The sequence below is a fragment of the Metopolophium dirhodum genome, chromosome 5 (assembly GCF_019925205.1).
Source record: "Metopolophium dirhodum isolate CAU chromosome 5, ASM1992520v1, whole genome shotgun sequence".
NCBI classification, from domain to species: Eukaryota; Metazoa; Arthropoda; class Insecta; order Hemiptera; family Aphididae; genus Metopolophium; species Metopolophium dirhodum.
In genome coordinates this window covers 5069114-5093880 of record NC_083564.1, presented here as the reverse complement: position 1 = coordinate 5093880, position 24767 = coordinate 5069114, and positions in this window count along the sequence as shown.

The following is a 24767-nucleotide window of genomic DNA, read 5'->3' as shown; positions in this document are numbered from 1 at the left end:
CGTAAGTTAAGTTATCAAGACTTAGGAATGACAACTTAAACGAAATTGGTGTGGTTAAAATTTCACACCAACTACGTTTAAGTTGTCAGTCCTAAGTCTGAATAAAGTGGGAAGGAAGTTTGTGTTTGGCAAGGCTGAGCATTAACGAATCAAAAGTTAAAATTATAAGCAATTTATATAAACATTATTATGTGTCTGAAATTTTTTATTTTGAAAATAAGAACATTTTAACTATAAATTAAGTTAATTTACTTTTCTTTGCCCAGCCTTTGTGCTTGGTAAAATTTTTTTTTCGTGTGGGAACTTACGTACAAGTGTAATTTTTTTCGTATGAGAACTTACGTATGGATATCCAGGGGTAATTTTTACCTACTATATCTCGTTTGGGAACTTACATTCGCCCGTTTAGTCGGTAGGTATCTGAATTCTGAGTATCCACGACCGAGACGGTCACGTAATGAACAAATTTCCCCAATTCTATTTTTAAAGACAGTGATAACAAAACATATGCCTATTCCCTATACACACAAACCTGGCTATGACGCTATATGTCCCCACTTACCATGCTATAGGTGGTAAACACGGTCGACAGGCCCCATCGCATGTTAGTTCAAACAAGAAAAAAATTATAAATAAAAATATTCTTGTAGGTACTACCTATAAAAAGTGAAAATTATCACTCCATGTAATTTCAAGCCGAGAAGACTATGGGCCCTTTACACACGTGGGCCCCGGGGACTTCCCCCCCCCCCTTAATCCGGGCTTGATCTGAAGTAAACGTGTTTTACAAAATTGTCAGTGTAAAAATACATGTTATCGCTGAGGTAGGTATTAACATTTGTTGTACATAATACCTACTACCTACTACTGTGAATATTTTTGCATGGTGTTTTGTGATTGTCTGAGTGTAAAACTACTTTATTTGCTTCAAGTATTCCTATTTAATCATATTCTTTACATTTTAATATGTACCTACCACATTATAATATTCACGCCAACGAGGCTTACAAGTTACAAAAATAAAATTAATACATAATTTTGTTTATACAAGTTGAGCTATTTAGCTTATAATTAGATATTGATAAACATATAAATATAAAAAAAGTAATTCGCATATTAATTTTGATAATTTTCATTTTGTACCACATTTTTTGATAATTTCGAGTGAACATCACAGTTTTTAGCGTTTATAACAATTTCACAGCTCAGACTATAACACAAAGACAGTTATAATTATTATGGATATAACTAACTGTCATTGTTATAACGAGTGTGTAGGTCATGCGATGAAGGTATTATAATAAGCATTAGAGTACAATTAATGTGCTATAATGATATTATGTCTATAATAAAATATTATGTAATATCAGGGTGGCTCTCAAACAATAATACGAGTGGACATTATAATTAAATGTAAACTATTGATCGATCCACCAAAATGTCTGGCCAAAAAATGGTGATTTCTGGTAGTTAAATGATTCAACAACAACAACAATACCATTAAAATGAAACAACCCTAAACAATCATCGGACAACGATACTAGGATCGAATCTGTTAGACAGTAATTTACATATTATTTCGAAGAACAGATGTAGTTGGTATATTGATTTGCACGTATTTCAACTGGAAATTTACACACAACACACAGTTCATCCAAAACAAAAGAAAAGTAAAATGTTTTGTATTCCTCAATGTTTATAATATATTATGTTTGTAGCGAAGAAATAAATTATTCAAAAACACAGAAAACCGTGAAGCGTGTGGAAGATCGAAGTCCCGGATCGGTGATATTTGTAAGTGTTTCTAAATATTAAAAAAAAAATACGCCAACTACAGTTGTATAAAATATCACGTTTGGTATTATATGAATGCATTGCGGCTGTTATCGAACTAACAATACACGATTATGGTACTATAACGGTGTCTTATTTAAAACAGATTTACTCGAGGCTGCTGTTGAACTGCAGGTAGATTCTTTACGAATTTTCGAAAAAGCCAACCACGTCGGACTGGGGAGGTGCGAGCTGGGCTGGTGAAAAAAAAAAAAAATAACGAAAAAAATAACTGCGAATAACGATTTTTATCGTTTGTTTTGCTTTGGAGTCACATCTTGACACCGGTTCGGGTCCCAGTCGACCGCTCGGACAGTTATTCAAATAGAAAATTTCCGTAGACCTTTTCACGAGAAGCCACGCGCCGGATGACGCGTGGCAGATCGTAAACGAAAAAAGTCAAATATTTAATGGAACTGTCCGAGCAGTATACCTATCAGATAACGGGAAACGGCCGCTGGTTTCGTGACGAGGGGGATAAGCACTGCGGGAATATTATCACCACGTCCAAATGTTTCGGCGTTCCTCGATGGCGGTTTTACACCGAATTTCCGTAAACAAATAATGTCCGGCGGACTCGCGTTTATCAATATTATATTATTATTCCATGCAGTATCTCACAGTTGCGCGGATCGAAGTCAATAATATAAAACACATATTTGTACAAACGAACAGTATATGTTACCTATACCTATGGTCGTACAACGAAATCGATAGCGCCGAAGAAAAATGAAAAAAATCAAACAAAAACCAGTGATAAAAACGGCTTACTTACTGGCGCGGCGGGGGTTTCGAAGGTTTCGTAATAATTACCACGGTGGTAAAATATACTATATTGCAGGTGTATGCCAGTCTCCGCACGACACAAAATGGCTGATAAAAATCACCCGTGCGTACGTAAATTTCTAGACGAAAAAAATACACCCGTATATAAATTATATGGTTATATCATAGACGAATAAAAAATATTTTACCAACACAAATCGGAAATTACTTGCCCACTTTATTCGGACTATAAGAACTAGACAACTGAGATGTAGTAGACGCGCGTAGTTAAAATTGGTTCGTTGAGTCAAAAAGTAATTTATCCTATTTTTAATTAGGTAATAGCATATTCATTGATAAAGTTACACATATAATATATGACTGTACTGAATTTAATATGCATTTATTAGATTATGTTATTATGACATTGTGCGTCATTACTACAAAAACAGTGTAAATATTATTACTATAGTATTGGATTATTTTACGTATAAAATCATAAGAATTACAAAATTTTAACAAAAAAAATGTTTATCTAGATGGATTATTTTTAAATAAACTGAGAAAATCTGAGTTATTTTAACTGTCAAATTAAACTATCTCAGTTCTTATGAAGTTAAAAAAATAACATTTTAACTTTTCAACTGGGCAGTTAATGAACACCTTTGATGTTTTGAATGGGAACTTACCAAATGCCAAATACCTGGTCATATAGAATGCAGCGGTATGGGATTCTGGGGACGCGATGTCCGTGCCGGATCTACCGAAAAACAATAACCGTAAATCTTAGATCACGCTTGACCTCGTGGACGAAAAGGTCGTTTTCGCACCATTAACAAAATAATCGGAAACCACGACGGCGACGGCGACGGTGTCAATAATGCGAGTATGGACGACGATGATCGGATTCGTCTTTTGTAAATATATTGTCTTTCGGCGATAAACATTATACATAAACATAATAATAATAATATTAATAATAATAATATATTACCTACGTCCAACGTACACTTTTGTAGGAAGATCCGTTTACATCGTGTCGTCTCTCTTTATCACTATTCGCGTAGGACATTCAATACTTTGATCGGTGGTTCGAAAAAAAAACCTCCGCCAAGGCTGCTGCGTGTCACATCACGTCAAGTAACGTCCGTTTTTACGACGAAGTATATAATACGATCACGTATTATTTTTAAAAGAGTACTACATAATATAAAAATCGAAAACGATCGATCGTGTCTTCGAGCTAAATATAGCGCCCCCCCCCCCCACTTTTGATTTCTCGTGTCGTCGGGATTCTTCTTCGCAGACACCGACCGCATAATGTTATGACATAGTATTAAAATGACTTGCTCATATCATTATAATATTACAACAGACCAAACATTCAAATTTCAAAGTTTTAATCAATAGTCCATCTAGAAAGAGACCACGTGGAAGATCACGCCAGCGATGGATGGACCGTGAAAGGAATGATCTAAAAATAACAGATCAATCAGTAATAATAGAGGATGCCGATGACAGGGATCGTTGGAGAGTCTTAGTTAAAGCTGCGAAACGCCTTCAAGGCGTGTAAATCCATCAAAAAACTTCATAATATTATGACGTGATCTCGATAACTATTATGATTATATCGGTTACTTTATTTTCATTCGGACGTGTCTAATTATCTTTATATTATCGCAATGGCGTGGACGGCGTGCGATGTCCAGATGATACCAAAAATATTGAATTTATTAACCGCTTTGGAAAACTGCTTCGTAAAGCATATTTTTAGTTTTTCCAACAAAGTATCGGGATTTTCTTTCGCGACCAATAATGTGTTACGCGTAATGATAATAATTAGCCCTAATACAACGGAAACACTTTTTTTCAAATTAAACGCCGAGAAATAAATAAATGTTTTGGAGCGCACGCCACCGTGTCGGCAATAACGAGAACTAATAATTATTTTATATTATTATACAGTGTTTAAAGTTATAAATCTTAAACGGAATGAGAAACAAATTAACAAGTACCTAATTGCTATAACACGCATAATGATTCGGAGTAAACATATTTCTCGCAACAGTCTTGTAAACGATTTTCGACAAAGTTTTCATTTACGCGTTTTTTGGTCGTGCAAAAATACAGTCATTTTTGGCTTTCTAAAAAGCTTCTCGACAACTTTTATTCGGAATTCTCGCTCAGCGGGTGGTAGCTGATTCACGCAAATCAGAACTTAAAGGCGTAAATTTCGGAAAAATAAATAATAACTTGCGATGAGCGTAACAAAGCAAACGTTGTATATCATCAAAATATTAAATATTTTTAACTTTTTCAATTATTCGCTTTAAATTAAAATAAGCTTTAAGATTGTGTTTTTCACTTTTTAGTTAGTTTGTTTGCCCGAACCGAAGAAAGAATAATAAACAATAATTTAAATTAACAGCAAACGATTTAATAAACGGAAAACGTTATACACAATGTGAAACTGCAGTTTATGTTGACTTATCACAATGATAAACATTTCCATATAAAACCGAATAAATGGACAAAACGTTGTAATCTGTTTCGATACTCGTTCAAAATATTTGACCAATAATTATTCAGACCATATACCTAAGTGATTAGTGATTGTATGTTGTTTCTCTCAATTATTTTTAGTTATTATATTATTAATTAAGTCCGAAATCACTTCAACTAAACAATAATTTTTACACAAAACGATGCTACACAATGATTAAGCGTAATTAAACCACTTTAATATAATGATATAGCAATGGAACGTGGACAATTTGAACAAAACATTATGAACGAATAATACGACTTTTGAGTTATTTCAATTTATTCGAGTATTGTGCTGATTGTATAACGTCGACAAATTTCTAAAAGTTTGTAATCATGACGGTTATTATTTGTTTCAATTCTGTAATACTAATCAAATACTTATAATAAATTACGTCGTCGTTACCGAGCGAGAAACGTTAAGAAATCCATTGCAGGTACGATATTATCAAAACGTGAAAATGAATAATGCGAACGCCGAATTACGTAATAGTATAAGCTTAAACATTTATACATTATTTAACAAATTAATCGTAAAACGATCTCATGGTCATCACGAACGTCATGAACGTTACGAATCGTGTATAGTCGTTTTCCGTTGGAATCAGTGGCGTGCTCAAATGTAATGAACAGAAGGGGAGAGGGGTTTAAAAAAAAATATAGCAAATTGCCTAATTTAAAATCGTATTGAGAAATACAACAATTATAATTTAAGTACATAATTATTTGTCAAGTGTCCACGGTACAACAAACCCCTGCCGGTCAAAATTATTGTGTAGGGCAACTTTTTTATGACCACAGCACAACGCGTCTTACAATACAGAGTCGACCCAGACAAATATATTGTACTTGCCTTATTTGAGAAGTGCGATTAGTAAGTAGTCTGTTGTTTCACTATATTCGAATAATATTGTAGTCATGGTACAAATAACTTAAGGTGAGCCGACGGAATTAAAATAAATTTTAGAACCTAATCGACCAGGCTACAAGTCAAAACAGGAAGACTGAAGTGAGTCTGTTTCACATATTAAATACAAACACCACTTAAAGATTACTATAACATACCTACGTAATATTGTTTTATTAACAATAAATCATGCCAAATAAAAAAAGGAAATTTACGAGACTTTTTTATAAGTTTATGAGTACATGAATAGTTTTATTATAAAATGTATTTTTAATATGTTTATTTGTCATATTTTATAAATATTTAAAATTGCATACAATTTTTGTGTATTTTCCAATGCATGCTAATAGATAATTTTATTTTAACCTTTATGTGTCGCCCTCACAGCCGTCAAGCGTAATTTTTTTTCTATTTGTTTTTAAAAATATAACCGTCTTACGTCGCATTTTTAAGTCAACGTCAAACCCACTTTGTTTTTATCATTATAGCCGCGACAGATACTTGAAATGAATTTCCACGAAATTGTGCATCTACTTTCGTTATTTTTATAAATTCACTTAATAATCTCTAGTTAACCTCTGTCAGTCAACCGTTTTTCGCAAAGCTTTTGACGTCTTATTTGCGTTTAATATTTTTAACGCATATATTTGTTTTATTTTATTCTCATATTTATTTATAAATCTGTTGAACTCAAACAATAATTATTATAGTAACATTGAATATTGATAAAGTATAATATGCTGTCAATATACTCGAAACAAGTGAAAAGAAGACGGATTCAGTGACAGAACCTTATAGCGTACAATTTTTACTAGTCTCTTATGATAGTAGTTGTCTGGACTAATGGCCCTATGGTTTTTCTTAGAATTTTTATCGACCGATCGAAACCCATACCTCCATCATATTCTGTATAACAATATAATAATCATCGTTGTAGTTTCGGTGGTAAACCTATATATATATATATATATAAATATATATATTATACTGTCGTGCGAGCTTTTACTCCGCGTGAACAAACATGAACGCGCGACTGCGTATACCGCGGTATCGTATTACCAATCGCTATTATGGCCAGACCGTGTTCACGTGTTGTACCTAGGTACATAATATATTATATTACGTCGTCGCCGTAAAGTCAACATAATATAATTTCTGTGACTGTGCGAGCAAACTCGAGACACGCGGCGGTCTCGTTTAATTATAACAATTATTATTATTATTATTATTGTTATTATTATTTACTAAATATGCGGTCCGCGACATTACGACATATACATATTATTATATGGGTACTATGGACCTGCAAGGGCCGTAAATTTTCGGCCCGGTCTGGTCCATCAATTTTGTCATCAGGCCCAGCCCGGCCTGGTCCAAAAAATATTGTGAAAAAAAAATATAATATTCTTATGGTATGTAAATAACTTTATTATACCCACCAATCAATATATTATTATACACATTGTGATTGTATCTACTATCTAGTATATATCCATAGGGTATACTCTAAATGTATCTACCTGTACCAACATCGGTTTTATCATTAATATTTATTATTTTAAATTGTGATTATTTATTGTCGAAGAAAAATCCTTAAAAAGCCCGGTCCGACCCTTGATTTATTATTCGAAATCCAGCCCGGCCCGGTAAATTGTACAAAAAAAAACCCAGGCCCGGCCCGGAATCAAATTCCAAGACATAAAAAAGCCCGGTCCAACCCTTTATTTTATTTCAAAGGCCCGGTCCAATGTCATTACGGACTGGCCCGGCCTTTGCAGGTCTTTAATAGGTACCTACTTTTAGGCCGCTTTCACCGTACAGCGGCGAAGTTTTTGTGTACCAAAACGTTTTTGAGGAGCCGATGAAATAGTCGTGTTCATTGATTAAAGACCGGATTTAAAGTTGCAACTTTTTTATTGACATCGGGTAGATCGAATCTGATAAAATATAATATACACCGCACGAAAAGGACTAATTACCGCAGTCTTCCTATTTGATTTTATATTGCAATTTTTTGCAATTTTCAACGATTTTCCAATTTTTGTATACTTCACGCTGTGATAAAATATACCAATTGTTACATCTCAGGTAATCTATATATACAAAAATAAGTGTACATTTTGAATAAATTGTATAACTCAAGATCCATCAAACCGATTTCGATAAAAATTCCAGGACATATTAAGATTGATATGTAGATGGTTTCTGTGAAGTTTGTACGCTGTGGAATAAGTGGTTCCAGAGTTATGGTCCCTTAAGTGCACACCTGTTGACGTGGCCAAAAACAACAACAACGTCTATACAATTACCTAACCCATAGCAACCATTAAAAAACAAAAATTTCCTGTTCGAGCACCTACCGGGGGTGATCAATTCCCTTTTTAAATTAGCCTATGACACTCACAAAGAATGTTACTTTGTATTGGTAAAAGAATTTTCGAAATCGGTTCAGTAGTTTCGGAGTTTATCCCAAACATACAAACAAACGCTATCATTTAATATATTAGTATAGATAAAAATGAATGTTTGTGTGTATATTAGACCCCTGGGAAGAAGATGGGCTAATTTAAAAAGTGTTAATTTGTTTTTATATTCATCAGATTTTAGTACGGTTGCGTTAGGCTTTTGTATTAATTGATTTATTAGGTGGAATTAAGTAAAAATGACAAACTTGGTACAATTTTGATACTTTAGAGTTAAATTATACACTTACGTACAAACAGCACTGGGTCCGCGATTTACCGCAGGTAGATTGCCTACCTGATAATATACTTCTGCGAATCAGAATTTTTATTCCGGGCAACAGCAAAGTTAAGATAAATTTTGAACACCATACACCATACACCAAATATTAAATAACTTGAATTGAACAAAGTTTGAGTCATAGAGAATTGGTACATTTAACAAATACTTTTTAACGACACCATTAATTACTCAAACTTGCAGTAAGACACGTCTTGCAGATTGACAACCGAAAGTGTAAGACCTTCGACAAATTTCTGATGCAGAAATCGGAACCTAAAAAGTATACGATCAAGAATCGTACGGGGTTTGTTAAAAACGTTGTTTTAAATTATTTTCTATTTAATTATTTTAGCACAGTCTTTATCAATACATTCGTAGTTCACTCATTGGTGCATCTGAACTATTTCAGTTTGGGGGAGGGGGGGGGGGGTTGGATTGACAATAACGCATTATTATATATTACGAATTTTTTTTAACAATTTCTTTTATTTTAATCATAATAATATTAGGATATGATATTAGTCGATTTTATGTGGTCTCCTTGTAATATTGTTTCCCTGACAATCGTTTTTGGTAGTCAACATAAACGACTATAACATTATTTTATAATAATATATTTTGAAACGAGCTTGTAATATTTTGTCCAGAGAATCTTCGACGATTTATCAAACATTTACACGCTGTAGTTCATACGTCTAACGGGTATTTATCACTAACTCAAGAAATCATATAATTATGTGGTTTTGGAAGAATTTTGTGATCAGTTTTTCTCTCGCATCTATTTGGTTGGATCGTGGTGGCTGTGCACCGTACAACTATTTTGATGTCGGAGATATTGTGGCCAATTCAGATGTCCGGCGGCCGTGGTCGAAATGCGGCAGCCGAAAAACACGTATTGTCAGAGAGTAAGATATTCGGAATTTGGTTTTTCCTATTTTTGAACGGTCGCGTTCATAATATTATTATAGATACCTGTTAAAATAATAATGACAATGTTACTATGGTCGGTCTAAATTATTTTTTCAATAAACTTGAATGATTTTCATGATGTTTGCGTTTCTTACAGGGTTTCGGAAACCAAATCTACGATTAATTTTCCTACTCGCGGCCTCTTTTACCCGGATGACATGTTTTTCACCAATTGGGCGCCGAGCGTATCCACCACTGAAGATTGTTCTAAGGGATCTAAGTCATCAGAGACGACTTCGTCGTGTTCCATTTCAAAGAGCACTTCAAAAACGAAGTAAGTGTTGAAATCTCTATTTTTGAAAACATACAACCCGGTGCGACGGAAACTGGTTTTTGCTTGAGGTATTCGCGAAATTGATAATAAGAGCGCTTGAGTACGCAATATTTTAACATTTATACTATTTTTACGGGATTTACGACAAGAATATTTGGTCTTGTTATAATTATTTATTTTATAATATGCTACTGTTTAATGACAACATAATATTGGGTAGGTAACTTAACGGTTTTTCGAGTTCGCAATCTTGAAACAAACCGACTGTAATTTGTCCAAAACGTTTAATCTTTTTTTGTCCACACTTGGGCATATTTGTACAGGTCCCGTACATCCTATATCTAAGTGTAGCGTTATATTATACGTTCCAGAAATAATGATAAATCAACTAAACACCAGACAACACTCGGTCAGCAAAAATCCACGTCTGCTGTGAAAAGTTCGTTGAGACACCAACACGCGTCCACGTCAGGCGTGTTGAGTTCGTCGAGCCGCGAGCAAGCGTCCACGTCAGGCGTGTTGAGTTCGTCGAGCCGCGAGCAAGCGTCCACGTCAGGCGTGTTGAGTTCGTCGAGCCGCGAGCAAGCGTCCACGTCAGGCGCGACGAGTTCGTCGAGCCGCGAGCCAACGTCTACGTTCGCTGTGCCGAATCCATCGAGGCGGCAAAAAACGTCCGCGTTTACTGTATCGAGTTCGTCGATGGAGCGACAAAAGTCCATGTCTGAACTGCGATGTTCAGCGAGCCGCTTACAGACGCCCTCGTTCGATGAGCAGAGTTCGACGAGCCGCGTACAAACCTCCTCGTTTGCTCGGCCGAGTTCGGCAAGACGCCAAAAAACGTCCACGTTCGTCGCGCCAAGTTTGCCGAGACGCCGAAGGCTGTCTACAATTGCTGTGACGAGTTTGCCGAGACGCCATAAAACGTTCACGTTTTTTGCCCCGAGTTCGCCGATCGGGGAACAAAAGTCGAGGTTTTACGGGCGGAGTACGACGAGCAGCCCACGCAACTATGATTTCGCATTGGCGAGTTCGACCGGCGGACAACGAAAGTATTCCCCTCATCATTCTTCGAGATACCGACGAAAGTATACGTTCGACGTGGAAAATTCGCCTAGTGGACACCGAAAGCCAACGCGTAGTTCGGCAACGACAGCGGCCGACCATACACGCGACTTGGACTACTTCACGTACAGCGAAGAAAGCCGTTGATTTATTGGTGATGAACTTTCGACCGTCGGAAGTCTCCTGAAACTCACGTATAACAGTAAACACGTGAGTTACAGCCGACTCGAAACCTGTCAAAAGTTCATCACCAATAAATCACCGGCTTTCTTCGCTGTACGTGAAGTAGTCCAGGTCACGTGTATGGTCGGCCGTTGTCGTTGCCGAACTACGCGTTGTGGTCGCCTAATTATTACGCGTAGACTTCCGGTGGCCAATCGACAAATTTTCCTGGTCAAACGTAAGACTTTCGTTGGATGATCGGTGCATGTTGCGCGGAACACTTTCGCTGTCGGCTGTTCGAACTCCGCACCGTGAAATAAGAGTTTTATTGGCGGCTCGTCATACGTCGCCCATCAAACGTTGACTTTTGTTGCCAAATCGGCGAACTTGGGACGAAAAACCTGAACGTTTTATGGCGTCACCGCGAACTTGTCACAGAAATCGTGGACGGTTTTCGGCATCTCGGCAAACTTGGTGCAGCGAACGCTGACGTTTTTTGGCGTCTTGGCAAACTCTGTCGAGCAAACGAGGACGTTTGTACGTGGCTTGTTGGACTTTGCACATCAGACGTGGACTTTTGTTGCTCCGTAGACGACGAACTCGACACGGAAAACGCGGACTTTTTTTTGTATTTATATTTTGTAATCCTCATTAATATATTGTATGTTATCGTGTAATTATCGCGTTTGATAATAAATTATTTTGTATTATTGTTTCGAATTTTTTTTTTGGGTTTTTCCGGCCTTTAACACCATCCCGCAAAACAGATTTCCCTCCAATTTATTCTATTTTCTGCTATTTCTCTCCAGTTTGCTCCTGGTTTAACCTCTTTAACATCTTTAACATCTTTCCTCACACAATCTTCCCATCTTAGGCGTGGTATACCTAGTGGTCTCTTTCCTTTCGGTTCTTCCCTGATTACTGTGTTAACCATAGCGTCTTTTTTCCTCCAGGCGTGGCCTGCCCACAACAGTCTTCTTTTTTTGATTTCGTTTGAAATACATGGTCTCTGAAACAAGTTCTGTAGTTCTTCGTTATTGTTTCGAATATTAAATAAATTATTGCGATTAAGAAAACGACGTCAATAATCACAAAACTTAGTCATAACAGTGGTATTGGTATTTGTATTCGTTCAGCGTACACGCCGATCAATACAGCTAACCCACGGTATTCAAACATTTTAAACATGTATAAGATACGTCTGCCATGGCAAAGTGAAAGACAGTTATCGACAATCTTTCGTGAATGAGATTATTGCATTTGGTCATTTTACATCGATTTTCCTAGGTTTAAATGCAGTTTAAAAAATAAATCAAAAAAATTATCATAGTTATTATTTCAAGTGTGTAGGAATGCATTGAACAATACAATATCCTCGGTGAGATAATATTACTATTATAGTATTATAAACAATATTGTTCGAGCCGGGAACGGTACGATGATTGACCGTGCGCCCGGTCAGCGTATACTTTTGCGCAACACTCACACACCGACCGACCTGTGTATTTATGTGTACATTGGGTATAGCGACTCAGGAAAAGTGGACGGGTTCGTCGGAGATCAAAACTCCGAGTGCTAGTATATGCGGTGGGTGTGTGGGTGTGTATATGTGTATACAATAATTTAACAAATGGTAAAAAATTATATCGCGTTTTCGGGTATACATAGTTGCCGTATAATAATTGATTTGAAATGGCAACGGTATAAATAATAAATATAAGCAAAAACTACAGAAATACAATGATATCAATTTGTTATAATACTAAAAGGCCTTTCTGGCCTGACAGAATAGAATAATGATACGCAAGCTATTTGAGCTGCTAAAGAATACGATGATAAAAACTCACGTAACTTGACGGTGCACAGCTGGCCAGCTGCTACCCTTTCCTAAATACCTTATGTCCACATTAGTGGTTACAATAATACAATAATTGTTTACGCCCTCAGCACTCCTTATACAAAGGTTCTCACCACACGGGCTTAGGTAATTACTGAAATGATAATATTTGTTAACAAAGAACCTTTATTTCATATTTAATGTATAACATGATACTAATATCAATTGACAACTTACTAGGGGATGGCCAAATCCACCTTACGAAAAAAACTTACAATAAATATAGTATTTAAATCATTATTGGACTATGCTCATTACAATAAATAAAAGGGGACAATGCGGAGCTGCTGATGATGGAGATGTATCCGGATGAACTGGAGAGTTGGCCTTGACCGAGCTGGCAGGTGTGGACGAAGTGAGAACATGTGATCTTGATAGAGGATAGATGATATTGCACTTTATAGGAAAGACTATATCAACACCCAACTGGCAACTGTCGAGACTTGAGCTGCGTCGATTATTAACTGATAAATTATAATTTATAAGTAATTTACGGCAATAACTTTGCATAACATTAATAAAATTGTGTTATTTCTAACGCCATTAACTATGGAAAAATGTGTACGAGCGTATACTACAATACAGTCCGTTGAACGACGGATAAATACAAAAAAAAAATAACAGAATAACGGCGACGTTGACGCTGTCCAAGAAAGACGGCGATGCATGTTGGAAGCGGCCACACTCAGTGTCGCCAACTCTGGCAAGGGAACGACGAACCAGTGGCACCTAGGTCAGGGCGCGAACAATAATAAATAATAATAATAATATAATTTTCAACACACTTTACGATTTAAAATAATATAATTACTAGGTGTGTGAATAATTAACAATCGCGATTTGAGCGTACGCACACAATGTAATGCAATAACGGAGTACACGACTGGTGTATGATAATATAAATAATAATTATAATACTATATAAGTGGCGATTCGCGCCCACGAACAACGAATTTGTATGTAATAAGGGCGATTTGCGCCCGCGACTTTATAAACTAAAGTACGACGATTTGCGCACGACAATAATTTTATTGATTCCACGTTAACGGTAATTAACGAACTGGGACGGTCGTGGTAAGACTCCCGTGCATAGAGCGGCGAGCCGTCGGCGACCGGTTTTACATATTATTATACAACTCACAGACACAATTAAATACAATAATAACGAAAATAAAACAATACAAAAACTACCGATTATTGAGTGTGTGTGTCGGTCGGCGGAACATAGTACTATTGTGTATATTAATTATATTGCGAGCACGGCGGTGACGGCGGCGCGAACAATAATTAATAGTGTTAAATACCTTGACAGCTGTGTAGCTAAATTGCCTATCCAAGACGCCGCGGTACCGTTTGAAATTTTGTTTTTAATTAAAATTACGTATTTGAAGGTTGCAAACGATGTTGTTCGAACATCGATTTCGATCATTTAAAAGAAAACTAGATTTCAATTATATCGTCATGACTTACTCTCTTACGTCCTTTTGATATTACTATGACATGTACTATGCTAACGTTTTGATGACTGATTATTTTTTTTTTCGATCAAACCATTGATCTCACGCAATACAACAAAAAAATAGTATAGTAAGTTATTATAAAAAAATCAACCGTACATAATATATTTTTTATTTTTTCGTATTCGTTTTATTTTGTTTCTATACATGATAATATGCTTTCAGATGCTTTTGTACGGATCATAATTAATAATTCTGATATTGAAAGAATCAACACAATAATATATTATTTAGGTACATTATAAAATAATATTATGTATATGTGTAATATTTGTTTACGTGTGTATACATATTATGAACTTAATGAACTTATAGTCACATCTCCAATAAATCAATTCGAAAATAAACCACGTACATTACGGTACACCAGATCCGTGTGTCTTAATATACTTTCCATATTGTAGTGCGTATAACGAGAGTAATAAATTGTAATGGAATATATAGACTCATACCATTCGTAATAATTATAGTCCATTAAATATTCGTCGTTTAATATTAAATATTATAATACTATGTCAGAAATTAAAATAAAACAGACAATAACACGGAACGGCGTTGCAAATAAATTATAATAATTATCTCCACAAGTATGATAATATTCCTAGGTAGGTACTACACGTCATATTGCGCATGTGTATTTTAATTTTTTTTTGTTCACGCAAAAGTAAATAATATAAATAATTTTAGTATCGCGAAACATTATGTATCGTATGTAATAATATACATTATATCTATATATTATAAACATATAGGGTCACACATAATAATAGTATGTGTAATATAACCTGCATATGTGTTATATATTACAAGGGTAGGTACCTCCCATCCATTATAAAATTAATTCAGCGGAGCATATAATATATTATCTTCTTTAAACGCCCTCGCAGAGTTTTTCAAACATTATAATAATAATAATAATATACTGTGCGTTTAATATTATACCACTCTGGAGAAGCGCAGTTACTCATGGTTTAAAACGACGTGTGCGTAAAGCTGATTGAAATATGTACAATTTCTTTTCTTTATCCACTCACCGCTGCAGTCCATAATAATACATTTATTCACGACACTTTAATTATTGTGATGAAGACGTGTGCGCCCAGCTGCAGCAGTGGTGACCAAAATATGATATCATGGTTCACGTGAGCCACAATTATCGCGGCCGATCGGCCATAAGCTATTATCATCGTCCATTATCGCTCACGAAAACGTTTTGGCGTCTGAGTATTAGCACCGAATTTCACATTATTATCATAATATTTCCGCGTAAAACAAAATAATTTCCTCAGTACTGCCTATAGTATAACACAATACGGACTGCTCGCTATTGTAACCTTCGTGATCGAACCGAAGAGGATTTTATTGGAAGGTCGAAATTGGTAGTTTTGCCAACTCTACAAACGTTGATCCGGCCGATCAACTTGTTTTCGTTATCTTGTTGGAGCCATTTCATCATCAAGCTGTTAAAATGTTGTTATTACATAAAACTAACTAATTATTATGCAACAAGTACTCATTACCATTTATAAGGTATAATTACGACGTGCGCGTAAAGCTGATTGAAATATGTACTGTACGTCTGTACATAACTACCCTTAGTACTGCTTATAATACAATACAGTACGGCGGGCTCGATATTATAACCATTGAGCAGGGGCGAACCAAAGTGGATTTAACTGAAAATTGTCAAGTGTCCATATTACTCCATAAATAGAGAAAAAGATTCAAAATGTAAAAGTGTCATTTGGTAAAAGTATCTAGTGATTCGTTTTTGATTTACAGCAAAAGAAACAACATTTGCCTCTGACAGGGTTTGCGTAAATATTCCAGTTTCTTCTTAATTTTTATTTTATCCTATAGCTGGTGGGAATACCTGTACAATGTACATAATGAACTTATTCCCATAGAAGACATTAATACAACTGCGTTTGGTTGGTCAGTGTTTACTTACATCGGAATTTGTAACAACTCTCACCCTAAACTTTTAATCGACATCCCTGTCGTCACAATTTTTTTTCAAATCGATATTGGCCATTCTATCATTTACAGTTATGTATTCGATTTTTCCGATTGAATTAAACAAATTATCGGAGGAGGTATTGAGACCCCCTCCCCCCCTCACTAGGTTCACCTCTGCCACCGAGTAGCTCTTGCTAAAATCGTTCGGTTGGAACCGTCACGGAGATCGTGCCGACAAAATCGTACAAAAAAGTAACGGTCGCGGAAAAGTCAAATAAAAAAAAAATCGTTGAAACCACTTCTTATTATTTTTTTCCTCTGCATACTCCATGAACATTTTTTTTTTTGCTTTCTGTTTTCGGTAAAAAGAAAATGTCGGCGATAGGCTAACGGTGGAAACCAACAGCGGGTACATACGCGATTGAAATGTCAAATTAGAGTCCATATATGTGCGATAGTGGCATGCAAACTCGTAACACGCGAGCTCGTCAAACGTTTCATTTATTTTTTCGCAAAGGAACGGTACACTCAAACGTTTCTCCGAAGGAAAGTTATATTACGTTCGAAAATATTGAAATCTTATATTGCCCTACGCGTCCAACGACGTTACACGCCGGGCAAACGTTCTGTAAATTGTGTACTATACATATATAATATATAATAATATATCGGCGTGTAACAGCACACTTGAATTCGGATGGAGGAGAAAATGGCGAGTGTGCACGAAAAAGTATATAATTTAATAAAAACCTACGCGGCGCGTTTTTCGTTTTATAGATTCCGAGTGAGGCGAGAAAATACGAAACGGTTTTCGCAACGGCGTTTTATTATTGTTTTTCTTCTGCAAACACTTTTTCGGTGTGGAACAAGAGAGTGTGTTTGAAAAAAGTTACGTGGGGCTATATAAAAAAAAAAAATAAATAAATAACGGATATCTGGCCGGATGCGGTATAGGCGTACTTTGAAGAGGATGTTTTTCGATTTTCTCATGCCCTATTCGGGTTTTTCTTTGTTCACTCTCCCGTAAAAGAATCGATGACCTAAACGACGTTTATAGACAATTAAAAAGAGCTGTTTTATACTCGGCCATCGTCGTGTCCGCCTTCGTACGATTAACGGTGAGTCGGCGCAATGTGATGCAGAAATGCCATAACAATATTACTTACCAATTATCATTATAATATTATTGTTTTTATGTCTTCTTACGGCGTTCTAAAAAAAGCGATCATTTAAATAATAACATTTCGGCTGGTAATTGTTTAGTTTTGTAACACAAACGGTCGGAATTTCATACATATACTGTCCATCACGCAAACGCCCATTTAGGGTCGTTATAAAGAATTTGCACCGTCCCACACTAGGTTATGCACTGAGTGATTTAGGTCACTTAGTTATAGACGCAGGTATTGAAAATATAAAAATGAAAACAAATTGCATCTACCATTATTTTTTCTGGAACTCTACAAAAATAGCAACAATGCAGACATTGTCAATAGTTCTTCACTCCTACAATAACTTGGGATGGATAAATCAATCAATAGATAATCTATATAAAAAAAATCGTGGGCCACCTCAGTGCCATAATAATTGTCAATCACTCGGTCATGCCAATAGCTAATCCTGTAGGGTCACATAATATATATAGGCCTATAATCATAAATAGGTCACCGTGTCATGTCGGATCCTCTCTTTCTCACGCTAATATTAATTTTTTCGTTCACGTTCCACCATCGTTGACGATCGCAGCGTGGCATTTTATCCAGAAACTACGACTCATCGACTAACTGCGAGATGGCGTATTTTACGCGATTAATTTGTGGTTATTTTATTTGCCAATGTTTTTCTCTCTCCTATCAAACCTCTCGCACGATACCGTGGTTGCTCTCATTTACAGAGTGATTCACCGAACATGTCTGTCCCCGTTTTTATTTTTCTCTTTAAGTATCCATGTATAGAACTAGACATGGGCTATAATTTCGTTTGCATAAAAAAAAACTTACGATACAAAAATATACCAGTTTATACCATTTAAGTAGGTAAATCAAGTAAAAGATTATAGTCAAACTTTGACTATGATTTAACTTTCATAGTTGTATAAATCATTACATTTTTCCAATAATATATTATTATTGATTATTATATAGTTCTTAGATATTTCTATATCGTATTATCATGGACAACTTGTTCTTTCCCAAGGCTTATATAATAACTCAGACACCTTAATATACTGGTTGGAATTTCGATTTGATTGTTTAAATTTTTTTTATTATTATCAGGGTATTTGTAATAATTTGCAGTTAAAAAATGGAATTTTTAGTATGGGAAAAAATAAAATTTAGTTCACTTCGATAGGTTCATTGGTTCAATTCTATATTTGGTACACTTATTGATTAAGTGGCAAAGATATAATATGGAGGTCACGCGCACTTGGCTATAATCACTTTGTATGTATTTGGGTGAGGGTGTGTGTGGACTTGTGTTTGCAAGTGAGTGTAGGCACGTGCGTACGGTATTCGTCAACGGAAAGTGGCATTTATTTATGAATTTGAGACTCAGATATGACAGGTCAACGCCGAGTTGAAAGCTTGTGCCTTGTCGCCGCTAGCTGGACCAATCTAAACTAGCTGCCTTTTGTACGACCAACCCACGCACGTTCAAATATACCTACATATTTATTTGCAATATATTTTGTCCTTTGTGCGTGTGTATTTGTGTGTGGCGTGTGGGTGTGTGTAGTGTGTGTTTGTGTGGATGCGAACCCAGGGAAATAACCGCCTCGCCAACGAAAAGCCCTCCACACCGTCGTCCGATACGATACGATGAGGAATTCGCGGTAGATACACAATATTTTAAATTGTAATGTTTATTATTATTATTATTATTGGATGCGTTATTACAGTCCACAAAAGCCGTCATGCGATGGTGTTCTACAATATAAGATCAAACGATTGCCACGATAAATTGAAAAATTAAATGCAATTTATTAATATACGTTGGACTCGAAAAAAATAGGGTCGAGTCGAATGATTGTACGTATGTCATAATGTACAGAAAATCGAATTTCAACACGACGGCCAGAACTGTTGAAATTTTTTGGAGAAATAAAATTTTATTTTGGATGGCGTTATGTGATATTATAGTATTAGATTTTTCAAGATTTAAATAAAAGAAATAAAATCAATTTTAAACACACCACTCGCTCCAGTTTGCGGTTTACTCTTTTAACTATCTACAACACGTCGTGATCGAACATAATATTTCTTAAGACCAAGAAAAAAATAACTAATTATAGTCGTGGTTTAGACCTTTACCTCGGTATATGGGTTTCGAATAAGATCGAATTCATATTAACACTGTTAACTTGTTGAGGCACGATGGTATGCGTTTGCGAGTGACTCTACGTCCGCTCCTTAAAATTGGAATGACTTTAGGACCCCACAACCGGAGCGCTGTTCAGTTTAAATCAACTTCATCAACCATAGTAGGCATGTGTGTCTGAGCACTGTTCCAATCTAAAAGGTAAGAGCGGAGAAGACTTGAAATAATAACATACATCCGGGGTTTCAGGTCGGAAACACTTTTATTAAAATGTAAAACAAACATAAATAAAATACTAATTCGGAACACTTGGCCCGTACTACGACCGTCGTTTCACACGTACGGTCGTGGTACCTACCTAAATCACTCAGCGACAACGAGACTGCCCGTGCTTGGCGATGTTTTAAAGCAAAATATTATTGTCACCTCGGCACATCTTGCTTCACTGGCCTGACCTATGTCAATAAAACAATATTTAGGTACACGCCTTAAAATATTCCCACCGATATAATATACATATATAAATATATATTATAATGACAACTGTCGACAATATACGACACGATACTAAGTATAGTATACTTACATTGTTTTGTGCAGGATGATTCACCAAGCCTATTATGCTCTCTGTCCTTTTGTTCTCTGCAGTTGTTCAAAACCTGATTTCGAAAATAGGGTTTGTTAATTAATATACTTAAAAACATTGTTATTAGCGGAAAACAAGGCGTCGTCGGAAATCGCCCGCGGACAACCACCCGAAACCGTGTTGGTTACACAAAATTAATATAACTCGTCGTACGAATATACAAAATATTTTCGTTAAAAAAATAACAATATCTCGCGAAGTTGTCGAACTCGTCGTCGACGGTTCGCTGTCGTTTCGTCGAAGTGTAATAATTCCGCGTGGAGACATATCTCCCCCCCCCTCACCAAATACGAAATCCCTCGCGTCACGCTTGTGCATAAAATGTACAATAATAATATATTAATACCACGGATATGGTATACGCGTCATATGATTTGACTTATTTTTTTCATGCTATTTCTCGCGAAGCAGACGTCGCGTGCGTTTTTTTTTTCGCATATAAAAAGCGAATTTGTATCTTCCTCGAACCGCGTCGAGCGACATTGTACATCATAATATCGATATCGGTGCGATTGCGGTGTGTGTATATATATATATATATATATATAATACGCGTGATATTATGCACTAGACTGGGTTTCATATAATAATATATTTTTTTTCTAAAAACGAATCCAATATCGAGTTTCAAGCCCACCAATCAAATGATACGAACGCGTATTATACATCTACCCACATTTCAGCAAAAAATTTGCGCTTTACATAATTCGTTATGTGAGACTTTTGTATAACTGGTACCCTATGTGTTTTTAACGGTTATACGCCGATCGAACAAACCAGCGCCGACGTAGTTTGAAAAATAATAATGAAAACGAATTTTCATTAAAAACGAAATTACATATTTTGTTTTGCCCGACGATCGACAGTCGTATAATATAGAGAAAACGCAGGTGGCGTTAAAAACATAATCAAGTAACTTCAAAACATTCGAAATCTTTCAGAAACTCGAAACAATTAATGCATATTCGGTGGCCGATTGATCGATCGGAACTCATTACTTGATCTTTGTCATGCGTGGTCGATACCTCGATACCACGACGGCCTAACGCGGTTCACCGAATTTTTTCTTCATCGGACGGCGCAAAAAAACGCCCCTGCGATCCAATTTCACGTCTACGTAACAATACGCCGTTTATACTTCTCCTTTTTTCGTAACATTGTTTGTATTTTTCCAGCGTTCGGTTGTCAGTTTAATTTTATTTAGTTTAGTTTCTCGATTTTTCTATTTGTATGACCATTTTGTTTCGATCGCTATGTCAGACAGTTATACGAGTGTAATAAGTACCCACTGTATTTTAAGTTTGTTTCCATCAGCTCATCATTTGCTGTAGATTTTTCCAACTATTCCGCGGTATCTCGTCCCCTTTTGCTGTGCCTAGGTATTCAGGCTATGGTGATTTTTATTTTCGCAGTTGTTTGCTGCTGTTCATATATTTAATTTTAGACCGTTTTCGTTCTCGTAGTTGGCTAAGATTTTTATGGAGCTTAACGAGCATCTGAAAACAATGTAACTATATGGTAATTATTGACCATTGGTTATGCATTTCGTTGCAGGGTGTATTGCAAAATAAGTTGAAATCATTCGATTGAGACGATGGCACTCGACACAATTGATGGGAATTCGGTCGCGCGTTCATCGATCGGAACTCATTACTTGATCGTTTTCATTTGTCGTCGATACCATCGATACCGTCGATACCAAGACGACCCTAGACGTTTTACCGATTTTTTTTCTTTCTCAGACGCATAATAACGGCCCTTGATCCAATTTTATGTCAACGTAAAATACACGCGAGTATAATATTGTATAGCCGGTGCCCCGCACATCTATCGGATCAAAGGGTCGTAAATGTGAGCCGTTTGATTACAAATTTACCGTTTCCAACGGCGTATAAACAAACATTATTTATTTTATTTTATTACCTATTTGTTTATTGCGCTTGATATACGCCAGACACAATCCGATTACCGCAAAGTATAATACACAATTAAATTATGTTTTATAGTGTGGTCGTAGTGCAGTTGTAGGCCCGTACAATAATTATATTATATAGGTAGGTGTGTGTGCGCGTATGTATAGACTCGATAATTGCGTTTCGATATAAACAATGTATAATTTAACAATGTAAGCGCGTAACACGACAATATAATATTATTATCGTCGTCGTCGTGACATACGGGTCGATAAGAGTAATAATATTTCGCGAAAACGATTTTACGGGCTCGGTATTAGACGACCGTTCAATTATTGTACGCGGTAATATAACAATACCGTTAACCTCTTAATTAAATCCACAATATTAGTATTATGCTTAACTCGTTTAACAATATTATAATAGTAACATGCGCGGGGCATTGATTTTTCACACGGGCGCGCACGCGGTCGAGTGGGGGGGGGGGGGGGGCACTTATTGCGTAAAAAATTGGTTCGGACGACAATCAGCGTAACGACGAAGACGTAAATATTATATATAATATTATTACGCAGGAAGGTACCTATATATTATTTTTTACACCGTTTTGACTTTTTGTCGAGTAATAATGCATTGTTGTAATCAAACGAATCCGTCTAGTCGAGTCCATAGTCGTTATTGTACTATGACGTATGGAATCGTGAATAAATGCGTGTAGTTATAATATTATTATGTTAGCGAATAAGCATTAAATTATGAACAAATGGTGTTTTATTTCATGAAATAACTAGATAGGTACTTTACACACTATAATCAAATTAAGGCAACAAACCATAATACTATTATTATTATTATTATTATTTTAGATTCTGAGTGAAACGATGAATGTATTGATTTTACAATGATGTGTGTTTTTTTTTTTATTTTTTTTTTTATTTTTTTTTTTTTTTTTTTATTTTTGTGTCTGTGTACACGATAAGTAGTCGAAATAATGCTTCGATTTTCGACTTCAGTATCTTGTTTGATGGGAAAGTGAATATCGTTGGTGCATTGGGGAGGTCAAAATTTTAATTTCCCAGTAGTTTTCAAAAGCGATGTGAAAAACAAAAGAAAAATTAAGGAAAAACGGGAATTTTTACGCAAAATCGATTTTTAACAAAATCGATTTTGGTTATTGGTGTAACTCTAAAACAAATGACCGTAGATGCATGAAATTTTCACTGGTTGTTTATATTTGCATTTTCTATACACAATACAATTTTGAAAATATTTTGACTCTTTTTGAGCTGTTTACGGCCATTGTTAGTTTTCAATTTTTTTAGTTTTTTTTTCTATAAATATCAATAAAATTTTATCTGTTGAGTAAAAAAGCTTGAAAATTTAATAGAAGGCTCCTAGGTTATTGTTTCAAAGGCAGATGAAAAAAATTAAAAATCCTTAGTCACAGTTTTTAATTATAAGCATTTAAAGTTCAAATTTTGACAAAATACGGAAAAATCACGAAAAATAGCAAATTATTTTGAGTTGAAATTCATAAAAATTTTTCTTTTTAAATCTAAGATTTGAAAATGTAATATAAGATTACTCATAAGTTTGTCTACCTTTATCAAAAAAAAAATGTCTAGAAGAAACTTAAATTAAATTTTTATGAGCGTCTGAAATTTATATTTTTACAACATTTGATATTTACTCGATTTCTCATGTAACAATTTTCTTATTTTATTGTAATTAAAAAACAAATGACTGTAGATACTTGAAAATTTCACTGAATGTTCATATTAGCATTTTCTATACACCATAAAATGTTGAAAATATTTTGACTCTTTTTGAGCTGTTTACGGACATTGTCAGTTTTCAATTTTTTTAGTTTTTTTTTCTATAAATAACAATAAATTTTTATTTGTTGGGTAAAAAAGCGTGAAAATTTAATATAAGGCTCCTGATATATCGTTCTAATAGCAGTTGAAAAATATTAAAAATACATAGGCACAATTTTTTTTTATAAGCATTTAAAGTTCAAATTTTGACAACATTTATCAAATTTATAATTTATTAATTATTTTGTGGTTAAAAATGTATAAAATGTTTAACTTTTATGGCTAAGGATTTAAAATTTAAAACAAGGCTCCACGTAAATAGGTTATATATAAATTACTTTATTCACAATAATATCATCAAATATACTTGGTAATATCATAGGCTGACTGACCGTTTTCGCTCAGAATCGTTTTTCTTATACAATGATATTATATCATT